The 12,997-nt window shown below is 39.4% G+C and overlaps 9 non-coding genes across 9 annotated transcripts; all 9 read right to left on the bottom strand.

Moving 5' to 3' along the window:
• Window positions 1-592: 592 nt before the first annotated feature.
• trnaw-cca (transfer RNA tryptophan (anticodon CCA)) lies at window positions 593-665 on the bottom strand. Its single transcript has one exon. It is a non-coding gene; the product is annotated as a tRNA-Trp (tRNA).
• Window positions 666-1,521: 856 nt separating this feature from the next.
• trnaw-cca (transfer RNA tryptophan (anticodon CCA)) lies at window positions 1,522-1,594 on the bottom strand. The gene has a single exon. It is a non-coding gene; the product is annotated as a tRNA-Trp (tRNA).
• An 858-nt stretch (window positions 1,595-2,452) lies between these two features.
• Window positions 2,453-2,525, bottom strand: trnar-ccg (transfer RNA arginine (anticodon CCG)). The gene has a single exon. It is a non-coding gene; the product is annotated as a tRNA-Arg (tRNA).
• An 858-nt stretch (window positions 2,526-3,383) lies between these two features.
• trnar-ccg (transfer RNA arginine (anticodon CCG)) lies at window positions 3,384-3,456 on the bottom strand. The gene has a single exon. It is a non-coding gene; the product is annotated as a tRNA-Arg (tRNA).
• An 858-nt stretch (window positions 3,457-4,314) lies between these two features.
• On the bottom strand, window positions 4,315-4,387 carry trnar-ccg (transfer RNA arginine (anticodon CCG)). Its single transcript has one exon. It is a non-coding gene; the product is annotated as a tRNA-Arg (tRNA).
• Window positions 4,388-5,245: 858 nt separating this feature from the next.
• Window positions 5,246-5,318, bottom strand: trnar-ccg (transfer RNA arginine (anticodon CCG)). The gene has a single exon. It is a non-coding gene; the product is annotated as a tRNA-Arg (tRNA).
• An 858-nt stretch (window positions 5,319-6,176) lies between these two features.
• trnar-ccg (transfer RNA arginine (anticodon CCG)) lies at window positions 6,177-6,249 on the bottom strand. The gene has a single exon. It is a non-coding gene; the product is annotated as a tRNA-Arg (tRNA).
• An 858-nt stretch (window positions 6,250-7,107) lies between these two features.
• On the bottom strand, window positions 7,108-7,180 carry trnar-ccg (transfer RNA arginine (anticodon CCG)). The gene has a single exon. It is a non-coding gene; the product is annotated as a tRNA-Arg (tRNA).
• Window positions 7,181-8,038: 858 nt separating this feature from the next.
• Window positions 8,039-8,111, bottom strand: trnar-ccg (transfer RNA arginine (anticodon CCG)). The gene has a single exon. It is a non-coding gene; the product is annotated as a tRNA-Arg (tRNA).
• Between the last annotated feature and the right edge of the window lie 4,886 nt (window positions 8,112-12,997).

The raw sequence follows: 12,997 nt of genomic DNA, 5'->3' as shown, positions 1-12,997 counted from the left end.
ATTTCCTTTGAAAAAAAAATCATTGACACAATGGTTTTATGTACGCCAGCAGCACCCTTTAAAATATTTAAACGCGTACAGTGTTTGATTTTATTCCAGGGTTTACAAAGACAGAGACAGTCATTTTGACCGTTTTCAGACGTTAATATATAATAACTGAAGTATTTGCCTAGTGCAACACAAAAGTTCTTATTTCACACAACAATAAGGTATTTCCATTTTTCTGACTGTTTAGAAAGTGGTGTTCTTTACATTTTGATTCTAAATTGAAGGACTTGATTACTGTTTTCATATGACAATTTGACTTAATTCATTCAAGCTGTGGTAGAAATTACTCAACAATGGTCCTGAGCATGATTATGTGTTACATTACATTTATTTCACAGTTAATCAGTACCAGATATACATTTTAGAGTAGCCTTCCAAACTTTAATTATATCAAGTTGTATTTAGATATTGCCTTCATTCTGGGAGCGTTCAAGTTGATCTTACACTTAATTGGGCACAATTACTACACAGAGGTCATTGAGCAGGAGTAAATGTAAGTGTTCAGCTTGTTTCTGGTCTCTTTACAAATTCAGAACCTAAAGAACGACCCAGGTGGGACTCAAACCCACAATCCCCAGCTCTGGAGGCTGATGCCTTATCCATTAGGCCACTGGGTCATGGGAATGCTTCCCGCAGCATCTAATTTGAGCAAGTTAAACGACTGAAATCATTGAAAACCCACATTTGTTGCAACTAATTTGTGTAGATGTGTGTGTTAAGAACCTTCATGTTGTTCCCATTGGTGGTCTAGAATGGTCCAACGAATGAAGTACTTCAGCTTGTTTGTGAGTTAAGAGAATTTTGACCCATTCATAACTCACTAAGCAGATTTTTTAAATTAAAGTTCATGTGCAGTTCTACCTCAACTACAAAAGTGTCTAAATTTCCTTTGAAAAAAAAATCATTGACACAATGGTTTTATGTACGCCAGCAGCACCCTTTAAAATATTTAAACGCGTACAGTGTTTGATTTTATTCCAGGGTTTACAAAGACAGAGACAGTCATTTTGACCGTTTTCAGACGTTAATATATAATAACTGAAGTATTTGCCTAGTGCAACACAAAAGTTTTATTTCACACAACAATAATGTATTTCCATTTTTCTGACTGTTTAGAAAGTGGTGTTCTTTACATTTTGATTCTAAATTGAAGGACTTGATTACTGTTTTCATATGACAATTTGACTTAATTCATTCAAGCTGTGGTAGAAATTACTCAACAATGGTCTTGAGCATGATTATGTGTTACATTACATTTATTTCACAGTTAATCAGTACCAGATATACATTTTAGAGTAGCCTTCCAAACTTTAATTATATCAAGTTGTATTTAGATATTGCCTTCATTCTGGGAGCGTTCAAGTTGATCTTACACTTAATTGGGCACAATTACTACACAGAGGTCATTGAGCAGGAGTAAATGTAAGTGTTCAGCTTGTTTCTGGTCTCTTTACAAATTCAGAACCTAAAGAACGACCCAGGTGGGACTCAAACCCACAATCCCCAGCTCTGGAGGCTGATGCCTTATCCATTAGGCCACTGGGTCATAGGAATGCTTCCCGCAGCATCTAATTTGAGCAAGTTAAACGACTGAAATCATTGAAAACCCACATTTGTTGCAACTAATTTGTGTAGATGTGTGTGTTAAGAACCTTCATGTTGTTCCCATTGGTGGTCTAGCATGGTCCAACTGATGAAGTACTTCAGCTTGTTTGTGAGTTAAGAGAATTTTGACCCATTCATAACTCACTAAGCAAATTTCTTAAATTAAAGTTCATGTGCAGTTCTACCTCAACTACAAAAGTGTCTAAATTTCCTTTGAAAAAGAAAATCACTGACACAATAGTTCTAGGTACGCCAGCAGCACCTTTTTAAATATTTAAACGCATACAGTGTTTGATTTTATTCCAGGGTTTAGAAAGACAGAGACAGTCATTTTGACCGTTTTCAAACGTTAATATATAATAACTGGAGTATTTGCCTAGTGCAACACAAAAGTTCTTGTTTCACACAACAATAATGTATTTCCATTTTTCTGACTGTTTAGAGAGTGTTGTTCTTTACATTTTGATTCTAAATTGAAGGACTTGATTACTGTTTTCTTATGACAATTTGACTTAATTCATTCAAGCTGTGGTAGAAATTACTCAACAATGATCTTGAGCCTGATTATGTGTTACATTACATTTATTTCACAGTTAATCAGTACCAGATATACATTTTAGAGTAGCCTTCCAAACTTTGATTATATCAAGTTGTATTTAGATATTGCCTTCAGGCTGGGAGCATTCAAGGGGATCTTACACTTAATTGGGCACAATTACTACACAGAAGTCATTCAGCAGGATTAAATTTAAGGGAACAGCTTGTTTCTGGTCTCTTTACAAATTCAGAACCTAAAGAAAGACCCAGGTGGGACTCGAACCCACAATCCCCAGCTCCGGAGGCTGATGCCTTATCCATTAGGCCACTGGGTCACAGGAATACTTCCCGAAGCTTCAAATTTGAGCAAGTTGAACGACTGAAATCATTGAAAACCCACATTTGTTACAACTAATTTGTGTAGATGTGTGTGTTAAGAACCTTCATGTTGTTCCCATTGGTGATCTAGCATGGTCCAACAGATGAAGTACTTCAGGTTGTTTGTGAGTTAAGAGAATTTTGACCCATTCATAACTCACTAAGCAAATTTCTTAAATTAAAGTTCATGTGCAGTTCTACCTCAACTACAAAAGTGTCTAAATTTCCTTTGAAAAAGAAAATCACTGACACAATGGTTCTAGGTACGCCAGCAGCACCTTTTTAAATATTTAAACGCATACAGTGTTTGATTTTATTCCAGGGTTTAGAAAGACAGAGACAGTCATTTTGACCGTTTTCAAACGTTAATATATAATAACTGGAGTATTTGCCTAGTGCAACACAAAAGTTCTTGTTTCACACAACAATAATGTATTTCCATTTTTCTGACTGTTTAGAGAGTGTTGTTCTTTACATTTTGATTCTAAATTGAAGGACTTGATTACTGTTTTCATATGACAATTTGACTTAATTCATTCAAGCTGTGGTAGAAATTACTCAACAATGGTCTTGAGCCTGATTATGTGTTACATTACATTTATTTCACAGTTAATCAGTACCAGATATAAATTTTAGAGTAGCCTTCCAAACTTTGATTATATCAAGTTGTATTTAGATATTGCCTTCATGCTGGGAGCGTTCAAGTTGATCTTACACTTAATTGGGCACAATTACTACACAGAGGTCATTGGGCAGGAGTAAATGTAAGTGTTCAGCTTGTTTCTGGTCTCTTTACAAATTCAGAACCTAAAGAACGACCCAGGTGGGACTCGAACCCACAATCCCCAGCTCCGGAGGCTGATGCCTTATCCATTAGGCCACTGGGCCACAGGAATGCTCCCCGAAGCATCTAATTTGAGCAAGTTGAACGACTGAAATCATTGAAAACCCACATTTGTTGCAACTAATTTGTGTAGATGTGTGTGTTAAGAACCTTCATGTTGTTCCCATTGGTGGTCTAGTATGGTCCAACTGATGACGTACTTCAGCTTGTTTGTGAGTTAAGAGAATTTTGACCCATTCATAAGTCACTAAGCAGATTTCTTAAATTAAAGTTCATGTGCAGTTCTACCTCAACTACAAAAGTGTCTAAATTTCCTTTGAAAAAGAAAATCACTGACACAATAGTTCTAGGTACGCCAGCAGCACCTTTTTAAATATTTAAACGCATACAGTGTTTGATTTTATTCCAGGGTTTAGAAAGACAGAGACAGTCATTTTGACCGTTTTCAAACGTTAATATTTAATAACTGGAGTATTTGCCTATTGCAACACAAATGTTCTTGTTTCACACAACAATAATGTATTTCCATTTTTCTGACTGTTTAGAGAGTGTTGTTCTTTACATTTTGATTCTAAATTGAAGGACTTGATTACTGTTTTCATATGACAATTTGACTTAATTCATTCAAGCTGTGGTAGAAATTACTCAACAATGGTCTTGAGCCTGATTATGTGTTACATTACATTTATTTCACAGTTAATCAGTACCAGATATAAATTTTAGAGTAGCCTTCCAAACTTTGATTATATCAAGTTGTATTTAGATATTGCCTTCAGGCTGGGAGCATTCAAGGGGATCTTACACTTAATTGGGCACAATTACTACACAGAAGTCATTCAGCAGGATTAAATTTAAGGGAACAGCTTGTTTCTGGTCTCTTTACAAATTCAGAACCTAAAGAACGACCCAGGTGGGACTCGAACCCACAATCCCCAGCTCCGGAGGCTGATGCCTTATCCATTAGGCTACTGGGTCACAGGAATACTTCCCGAAGCATCAAATTTGAGCAAGTTGAACGACTGAAATCATTGAAAACCCACATTTGTTACAACTAATTTGTGTAGATGTGTGTGTTAAGAACCTTCATATTGTTCCCATTGGTGGTCTAGCATGGTCCAACTGATGAAGTACTTCAGCTTGTTTTTGAGTTAAGAGAATTTTGACCCATTCATAACTCACTAAGCAAATTTCTTAAATTAAAGTTCATGTGCAGTTCTACCTCAACTACAAAAGTGTCTAAATTTCCTTTGAAAAAGAAAATCACTGACACAATAGTTCTAGGTACGCCAGCAGCACCTTTTTAAATATTTAAACGCATACAGTGTTTGATTTTATTCCAGGGTTTAGAAAGACAGAGACAGTCATTTTGACCGTTTTCAAACGTTAATATATAATAACTGGAGTATTTGCCTAGTGCAACACAAAAGTTCTTGTTTCACACAACAATAATGTATTTCCATTTTTCTGACTGTTTAGAGAGTGTTGTTCTTTACATTTTGATTCTAAATTGAAGGACTTGATTACTGTTTTCATATGACAATTTGACTTAATTCATTCAAGCTGTGGTAGAAATTACTCAACAATGGTCTTGAGCCTGATTATGTGTTACATTACATTTATTTCACAGTTAATCAGTACCAGATATAAATTTTAGAGTAGCCTTCCAAACTTTGATTATATCAAGTTGTATTTAGATATTGCCTTCAGGCTGGGAGCATTCAAGGGGATCTTACACTTAATTGGGCACAATTACTACACAGAAGTCATTCAGCAGGATTATATTTAAGGGAACAGCTTGTTTCTGGTCTCTTTACAAATTCAGAACCTAAAGAACGACCCAGGTGGGACTCGAACCCACAATCCCCAGCTCCGGAGGCTGATGCCTTATCCATTAGGCCACTGGGTCACAGGAATACTTCCCGAAGCATCAAATTTGAGCAAGTTGAACGACTGAAATCATTGAAAACCCACATTTGTTACAACTAATTTGTGTAGATGTGTGTGTTAAGAACCTTCATGTTGTTCCCATTGGTGGTCTAGCATGGTCCAACTGATGAAGTACTTCAGCTTGTTTTTGAGTTAAGAGAATTTTGACCCATTCATAACTCACTAAGCAAATTTCTTAAATTAAAGTTCATGTGCAGTTCTACCTCAACTACAAAAGTGTCTAAATTTCCTTTGAAAAAGAAAATCACTGACAAAATAGTTCTAGGTACGCCAGCAGCACCTTTTTAAATATTTAAACGCATACAGTGTTTGATTTTATTCCAGGGTTTAGAAAGACAGAGACAGTCATTTTGACCGTTTTCAAACGTTAATATATAATAACTGGAGTATTTGCCTAGTGCAACACAAAAGTTCTTGTTTCACACAACAATAATGTATTTCCATTTTTCTGACTGTTTAGAGAGTGTTGTTCTTTACATTTTGATTCTAAATTGAAGGACTTGATTACTGTTTTCATATGACAATTTGACTTAATTCATTCAAGCTGTGGTAGAAATTACTCAACAATGGTCTTGAGCCTGATTATGTGTTACATTACATTTATTTCACAGTTAATCAGTACCAGATATAAATTTTAGAGTAGCCTTCCAAACTTTGATTATATCAAGTTGTATTTAGATATTGCCTTCATGCTGGGAGCGTTCAAGTTGATCTTACACTTAATTGGGCACAATTACTACACAGAGGTCATTGAGCAGGAGTAAATTTAAGTGTACTGCTTGTTTCTGGTCTCTTTACAAATTCAGAACCTAAAGAACGACCCAGGTGGGACTCGAACCCACAATCCCCAGCTCCGGAGGCTGATGCCTTATCCATTAGGCCACTGGGTCATAGGAATGCTTCCCGAAGCATCAAATTTGAGCAAGTTGAACGACTGAAATCATTGAAAACCCACATTTGTTACAACTAATTTGTGTAGATGTGTGTGTTAAGAACCTTCATGTTGTTCCCATTGGTGGTCTAGTATGGTCCAACTGATGACGTACTTCAGCTTGTTTGTGAGTTAAGAGAATTTTGACCCATTCATAACTCACTAAGCAGATTTCTTAAATTTAAATTCATGTGCAGTTCTACCTCAACTACAAAAGTGTCTAAATTTCCTTTGAAAAAGAAAATCACTGACACAATAGTTCTAGGTACGCCAGCAGCACCTTTTTAAATATTTAAACGCATACAGTGTTTGATTTTATTCCAGGGTTTAGAAAGACAGAGACAGTCATTTTGACCGTTTTCAAACGTTAATATATAATAACTGGAGTATTTGCCTAGTGCAACACAAAAGTTCTTGTTTCACACAACAATAATGTATTTCCATTTTTCTGACTGTTTAGAGAGTGTTGTTCTTTACATTTTGATTCTAAATTGAAGGACTTGATTACTGTTTTCATATGACAATTTGACTTAATTCATTCAAGCTGTGGTAGAAATTACTCAACAATGGTCTTGAGCCTGATTATGTGTTACATTACATTTATTTCACAGTTAATCAGTACCAGATATAAATTTTAGAGTAGCCTTCCAAACTTTGATTATATCAAGTTGTATTTAGATATTGCCTTCATGCTGGGAGCGTTCAAGTTGATCTTACACTTAATTGGGCACAATTACTACACAGAGGTCATTGGGCAGGAGTAAATGTAAGTGTTCAGCTTGTTTCTGGTCTCTTTACAAATTCAGAACCTAAAGAATGACCCAGGTGGGACTCGAACCCACAATCCCCAGCTCCGGAGGCTGATGCCTTATCCATTAGGCCACTGGGCCACAGGAATGCTCCCCGAAGCATCTAATTTGAGCAAGTTGAACGACTGAAATCATTGAAAACCCACATTTGTTGCAACTAGTTTGTGTAGATGTGTGTGTTAAGAACCTTCATGTTGTTCCCATTGGTGGTCTAGTATGGTCCAACTGATGACGTACTTCAGCTTGTTTGTGAGTTAAGAGAATTTTGACCCATTCATAACTCACTAAGCAGATTTCTTAAATTAAAGTTCATGTGCAGTTCTACCTCAGCTACAAAAGTGTCTAAATTTCCTTTGAAAAAGAAAATCACTGACACAATAGTTCTAGGTACGCCAGCAGCACCTTTTTAAATATTTAAACGCATACAGTGTTTGATTTTATTCCAGGGTTTAGAAAGACAGAGACAGTCATTTTGACCGTTTTCAAACGTTAATATATAATAACTGGAGTATTTGCCTAGTGCAACACAAAAGTTCTTGTTTCACACAACAATAATGTATTTCCATTTTTCTGACTGTTTAGAGAGTGTTGTTCTTTACATTTTGATTCTAAATTGAAGGACTTGATTACTGTTTTCATATGACAATTTGACTTAATTCATTCAAGCTGTGGTAGAAATTACTCAACAATGGTCTTGAGCCTGATTATGTGTTACATTACATTTATTTCACAGTTAATCAGTACCAGATATAAATTTTAGAGTAGCCTTCCAAACTTTGATTATATCAAGTTGTATTTAGATATTGCCTTCAGGCTGGGAGCATTCAAGGGGATCTTACACTTAATTGGGCACAATTACTACACAGAAGTCATTCAGCAGGATTAAATTTAAGGGAACAGCTTGTTTCTGGTCTCTTTACAAATTCAGAACCTAAAGAACGACCCAGGTGGGACTCGAACCCACAATCCCCAGCTCCGGAGGCTGATGCCTTATCCATTAGGCCACTGGGTCACAGGAATACTTCCCGAAGCATCAAATTTGAGCAAGTTGAACGACTGAAATCATTGAAAACCCACATTTGTTGCAACTAATTTACATTTACATTTACATTTACGGCATTTAGCAGACGCTCTTATCCAGAGTGACTTACAAAGTGCTTTGCTATTTACCCAAGAAAACCTCAGCTAGTTAGAATAGACTAATAATACAAAAGATACCTCCAAGCTTAGACATTGCTAAACACAATACAATAAGGCGACCATAGAACTATTCGTCCAAGTACTCTCTGAAGAGGTGGGTCTTCAGTCTGCGTTTGAAGACAGCGAGCGACTCGGCCGTTCGGACATCCAGGGGCAGCTCGTTCCACCACTTTGGTGCCAGGACAGAAAAAAGCCTGGACGCTTGTCTTCCGCGGATTTTGAGGGATGGTGGGTCGAGCCGAGCCGTACTTGATGCTCGAAGGGCTCTTGGTGCGGATCGGCTTTTGACCATTGCCATTAGATACGGAGGGGCTGGTCCGTTCTTGGCTTTGTAGGCCAGCGTCAGGGTTTTAAATCTGATGCGGGCAGCTACAGGAAGCCAGTGGAGAGAACGCAGCAGTGGAGTGACATGGCTAAATTTTGGGACATTGAAGACGACCCGTGCCGCTGCATTCTGGATGAGTTGCAGGGGCCTGATGGTTCGCAGAGGGAGACCAGCCAGAAGAGAGTTGCAGTAGTCAAGTCTGGAAGTGACGAGAGACTGAACAAGCACCTGGTTGGCCTCTCTAGAGAGGAAGGGTCGAATTCTCCGGATGTTGTACAGAAGAAATCTGCAGGACCGAGTTACGTTTGCAACATGACTTGAGAACGATAACTGATCATCCATCACTACACCAAGGCTGCGGGCTTCAGTAGAGGGAGTGACCAGTGAGTTCTCGAAGGTGATGGCAAGATCGTTTCTTGGTCCAGCAGTTCCCGGGATGTACAGCAGCTCCGTCTTGCTGGGGTTGAGTTTGAGGTGCTGAGATACGGGCAGAAACCTGTGTGTCAGACGGTGGGAAAGAGAGCATGAGTTGAGTGTCGTCGGCGTAACAGTGGTAAGAGAATCCATGGGAGGATATCACTTTACCAAGAGAGTGAGTGTACAGTGAGAAAAGAAGAGGACCAAGAACTGAGCCTTGTGGAACGCCAGTGGAGAGACTACAAGGAGCGGACGTGTCGCCCTGCCACGTTACCTGGTATGAGCGTCCCTGCAGGTATGATGCGAACCATTGCCATGCAGAGCCGGTAATTCCAAGACCGGCAAGGATAGACAGGAGGATCTTGTGGTCCACTGTGTCAAAAGCTGCGGAGAGGTCAAGAAGGATCAGAACCGAGGACAGTCTGGCAGCTTTACCTGCATGGAGCTTCTCTGTAACTGCAATGAGAGCAGTTTCAGTAGAGTGTGCAGCTTTGAAGCCAGACTGGTGGGGGTCCTGAAGATTGTTCAGAGTGAGAAAGAGAGACAGTTGGTTGTAGACGGAACGTTCGAGAATCTTTGAGAGGAAAGAGAGAAGAGAGATAGGTCTGTAGTTGCCGATGTCCAAGCTGTCTAGAGTTGGTTTCTTTAGGATGGGCACGACTCTGGCAGACTTGAAGGCCGATGGTACCTGACCTGATGACAAAGAGCTGTTTATGATAGAGGAGATGAAGGGGAGGAGGTTTGGAGCGATTGTTTGGAACAGAGGGGATGGAATAGGGTCTAGTGGACAGGTGGTAGGATTATTGGAGGTGAGAAGATGTAGGAGGTCATCTGTGGAAAGAGGAGAGAAGCAAGTCAGAGAAGAGGGAGGAGGAGGGCAGTGTCTAGAGAGGGGGGTAGAGGCAGGGGGGAAGGATCGGCGGATCTTGTCAACCTTTTCTTCAAAGAAGGAGACAAAATCATCTGCAGACAGGGTAGTGGGAGGTGGGGGAGTAGGAGGGTTGAGGAGAGAGGAGAAGATGGTGAATAGTTTGCGTGGGTCAGATGCAGAGGATTCCAATTTCCCCCTGTAGTAAGATGCTTTGGCGGCAGCAACTTCCGTTCTAAACCTGGAGAGAAGAGACTGATAGGAGTGGAGGTCGGAGTCATGTTGTGACTTCCGCCACTTCCTTTCAGCTTCCTTCCTTCCTTTCCTTCCTTTCCTTTCTTGGTGGTCTAGAATGGTCCAACTGAGAGAAAATATACTCTTTTCTAACATTACTTTCATGTGGTTTCAACTTGTTATCAAATGGTTATCTTAATCCTTTGTCTCACCTTTTGTTACCCTTCGTCTGCCGGCCTAAAGTGGTCACTCTCTCTTTGTATACCATCAACCCCCCCCTCAACTTCACCCTCCTCCTACACCTCTTTAAAGTGATAACTATCACCCCCTATTGTTGATACTCCAAGTGACCTATCCTTCATCCCCCTCCTACCCCTCCTTAAACTCCTCTTCATCAACTTTTCTCCTCCCACAATTTCCAATGTATATAAGGCCCTCTCAAAATACCCCATATCAGACTGGGTTGACCGTGACCGATCGAGTTGTACATCTCTGTGTGTACCAATAAACTCATCAACACTGAAGATCCAGTCTCCTGACTCCTGAATCTGTCTCCTGGACGCCGGATTTCTAACAATTTGGTGCCGTGACCCGGATGGCCTACTGAAACCTTCTTGGTGAGTAAACGCCATTTCGAATCGAGGAGAAATTCTGGTTTCCTAAGACAGAGGAGTCAGTAATTGTTATCCTTTTGTTTTTGAGGGAAGTTTTGTTGTTTGTCACTGATAGAAACTTAGTGTTTTGTGGCTGTTATCCTCTCTGTTTGAGGGAAGTTTGGTTGTTTGTCACTGATAAAAACCTAGTGTCTTGTGGCTGTTATCCTCTCTGTTTGAGGGAAGTTTGGTTGTTTGTCACTGATAGAAACCTAGTGTTTGTGGCTGTTATCCTCTCTGTTTTTGAGGGAAGTTTTGTTGTTTGTCACTGATAAAAACCTAGTGTTTTGTGGCTGTTATCCTCTCTGTTTATGAGGGAAGTTTTGTTGTTTGTCACTGATAAAAACCTAGTGTTTTGTGGCTGTTATCCACTCTGTTTATGAGGGAAGTTTTGTTGTTTGTCACTGACAAAAAACTAGTGTTTTGTGGCTGTTATCCTCTCTAAAGGAGAGAAGTTTGTTTTGTTACTGTTAAACGTAACGTTTGTAACTAGAATCCTCTCTGAACAGAGAGAGGTCTGTTTGTTACTGATGAGTAGTGTTTTGTTCTTCTATAGTTAATAAGAAGAAAACTTTGTATTGTTCTCCTGTTCCCTCACCATGTCCAGAAAAGGCCAACATACTCAGAATCTTGGTAAAGACTCATGGAAGCCTCTTAACTATAAAAGCAGCAACTTAGTTAAGGGAGGGACTGAAATGCCTCAGTGGACTGATTCTGATTTTGAAAAGATAATCAATGGCATAGTGAAGAAACATATTAATGAGCAAAAGATAACTCAGTACTTTTCATCCAAAGGTTTCTCTGCTGATAGAGAATGGACTTTTGCTGAGTGTAAGGTAGCTTTAGGTTATGGCCTTAAGCATGACTCAGTGAAGAAGTGTCTTTTTGTAATTAAGCAATATTGGAAATGCAAGTTAAAGTCTATGGAAGATGAGTTAAGGGAAGCTCAGGGAAAGATCTTAGAACTAATTAGTGAATGCAGACGGCATAAAACAGCTACCACAAATGCCAAAAGAATATGTAAGACACTTCAGCAAAACCTGACAGAAGTTGAACAGCAGCATGCTAGTTGTAAAACTAAATCAAGGTGCCAGTGTCAGCCATGTTACACAGAGGATGGAGATTCTCAAATAAAAGTAAGGCTGTATCCTGAATTATCTGTAAACGACAAAGGCAATGAGACTGTTCATTCTGATGGATCAGAATCTTCATCTTCTGACGAGGGTTCTGAACATGCTAGTGCAAGGCGAGTTCAGATGAGACCTGTAACCATTGTATCTTCTGAGGTACTTAATCACGCAAAATGCCGAGGTACTGAAACCAGAGTAAAAATTGGTCATGTTCCTTTAGATGCAAATACTTTGGACAAGTTGTCCAAGGAGTTTAAGCATCCAAGGAAAATGGGGCTTGATTTCATTGACCTCATGCATGAGAAAAGGAATCTCTACTCTTTGCACCCCAATGATGCTGTAGCTATAGCAAGCCAGGTACTTAACGTTGCAGACAGTAGACAGCTTGCTAAAAAGGTGTTAAATGCTATGGGTAACAATGGCCAGAACCTTGAAGGGGGATGGAAAGCTGGATTAGCTGTCAATGCCATAAAACAACTGACTGGACACAGATAACCAAATGTAGATAAAGAAAGGGAGAGTCTGCAGCAGACTTCTGTGAGAGGTTTGAAAGAGTCTTTTTGCGTCACTCAGGTATTCATCAATACAATGGTGATAACATTGACAGTACAACTGATGGTCCCCATTTTGGACAGCTGGTTGAGTCACTACGGACAGATCTAAAACAAGCTCTGGTGACTGCTGTTCCAAATTGGCGGCAAACTAAGTGGAGTGACCTTAAGAATGAACTTGACCGATTGGACATTGATCTAGAACCATGCCATGTTCCAGCATCAATCCATGTCCTCAAAGAGACTAGCTCTAACTCAGATGCAAGCAAGAGGTTCTCTAATCAGAAGAAACAATGTCATTACTGTCATCAAATTGGTCACTTTTCTAGAGTATGTCGCAAAAAGCGGGCAGATAGCCCCAATATGGGTGCAAGGTTGAAAGACAACCTAGTGGGAAATTCCTCTGGGGGGTTTTCACAGGGAAGCCCAGCAGGGATTTCACAAGAGCAATTGTATTTGACGTTAAGGACCTTGCAGGGAGTCACAGAGCAGTTGTTTCTGATATTCAATGGAATACAGA

Source organism: Salminus brasiliensis, chromosome 13 (assembly GCF_030463535.1).
Source record: "Salminus brasiliensis chromosome 13, fSalBra1.hap2, whole genome shotgun sequence".
In the NCBI taxonomy this organism is placed as follows: domain Eukaryota; kingdom Metazoa; phylum Chordata; class Actinopteri; order Characiformes; family Bryconidae; genus Salminus; species Salminus brasiliensis.
This window is presented reverse-complemented; position numbering and strand designations above follow the sequence as displayed.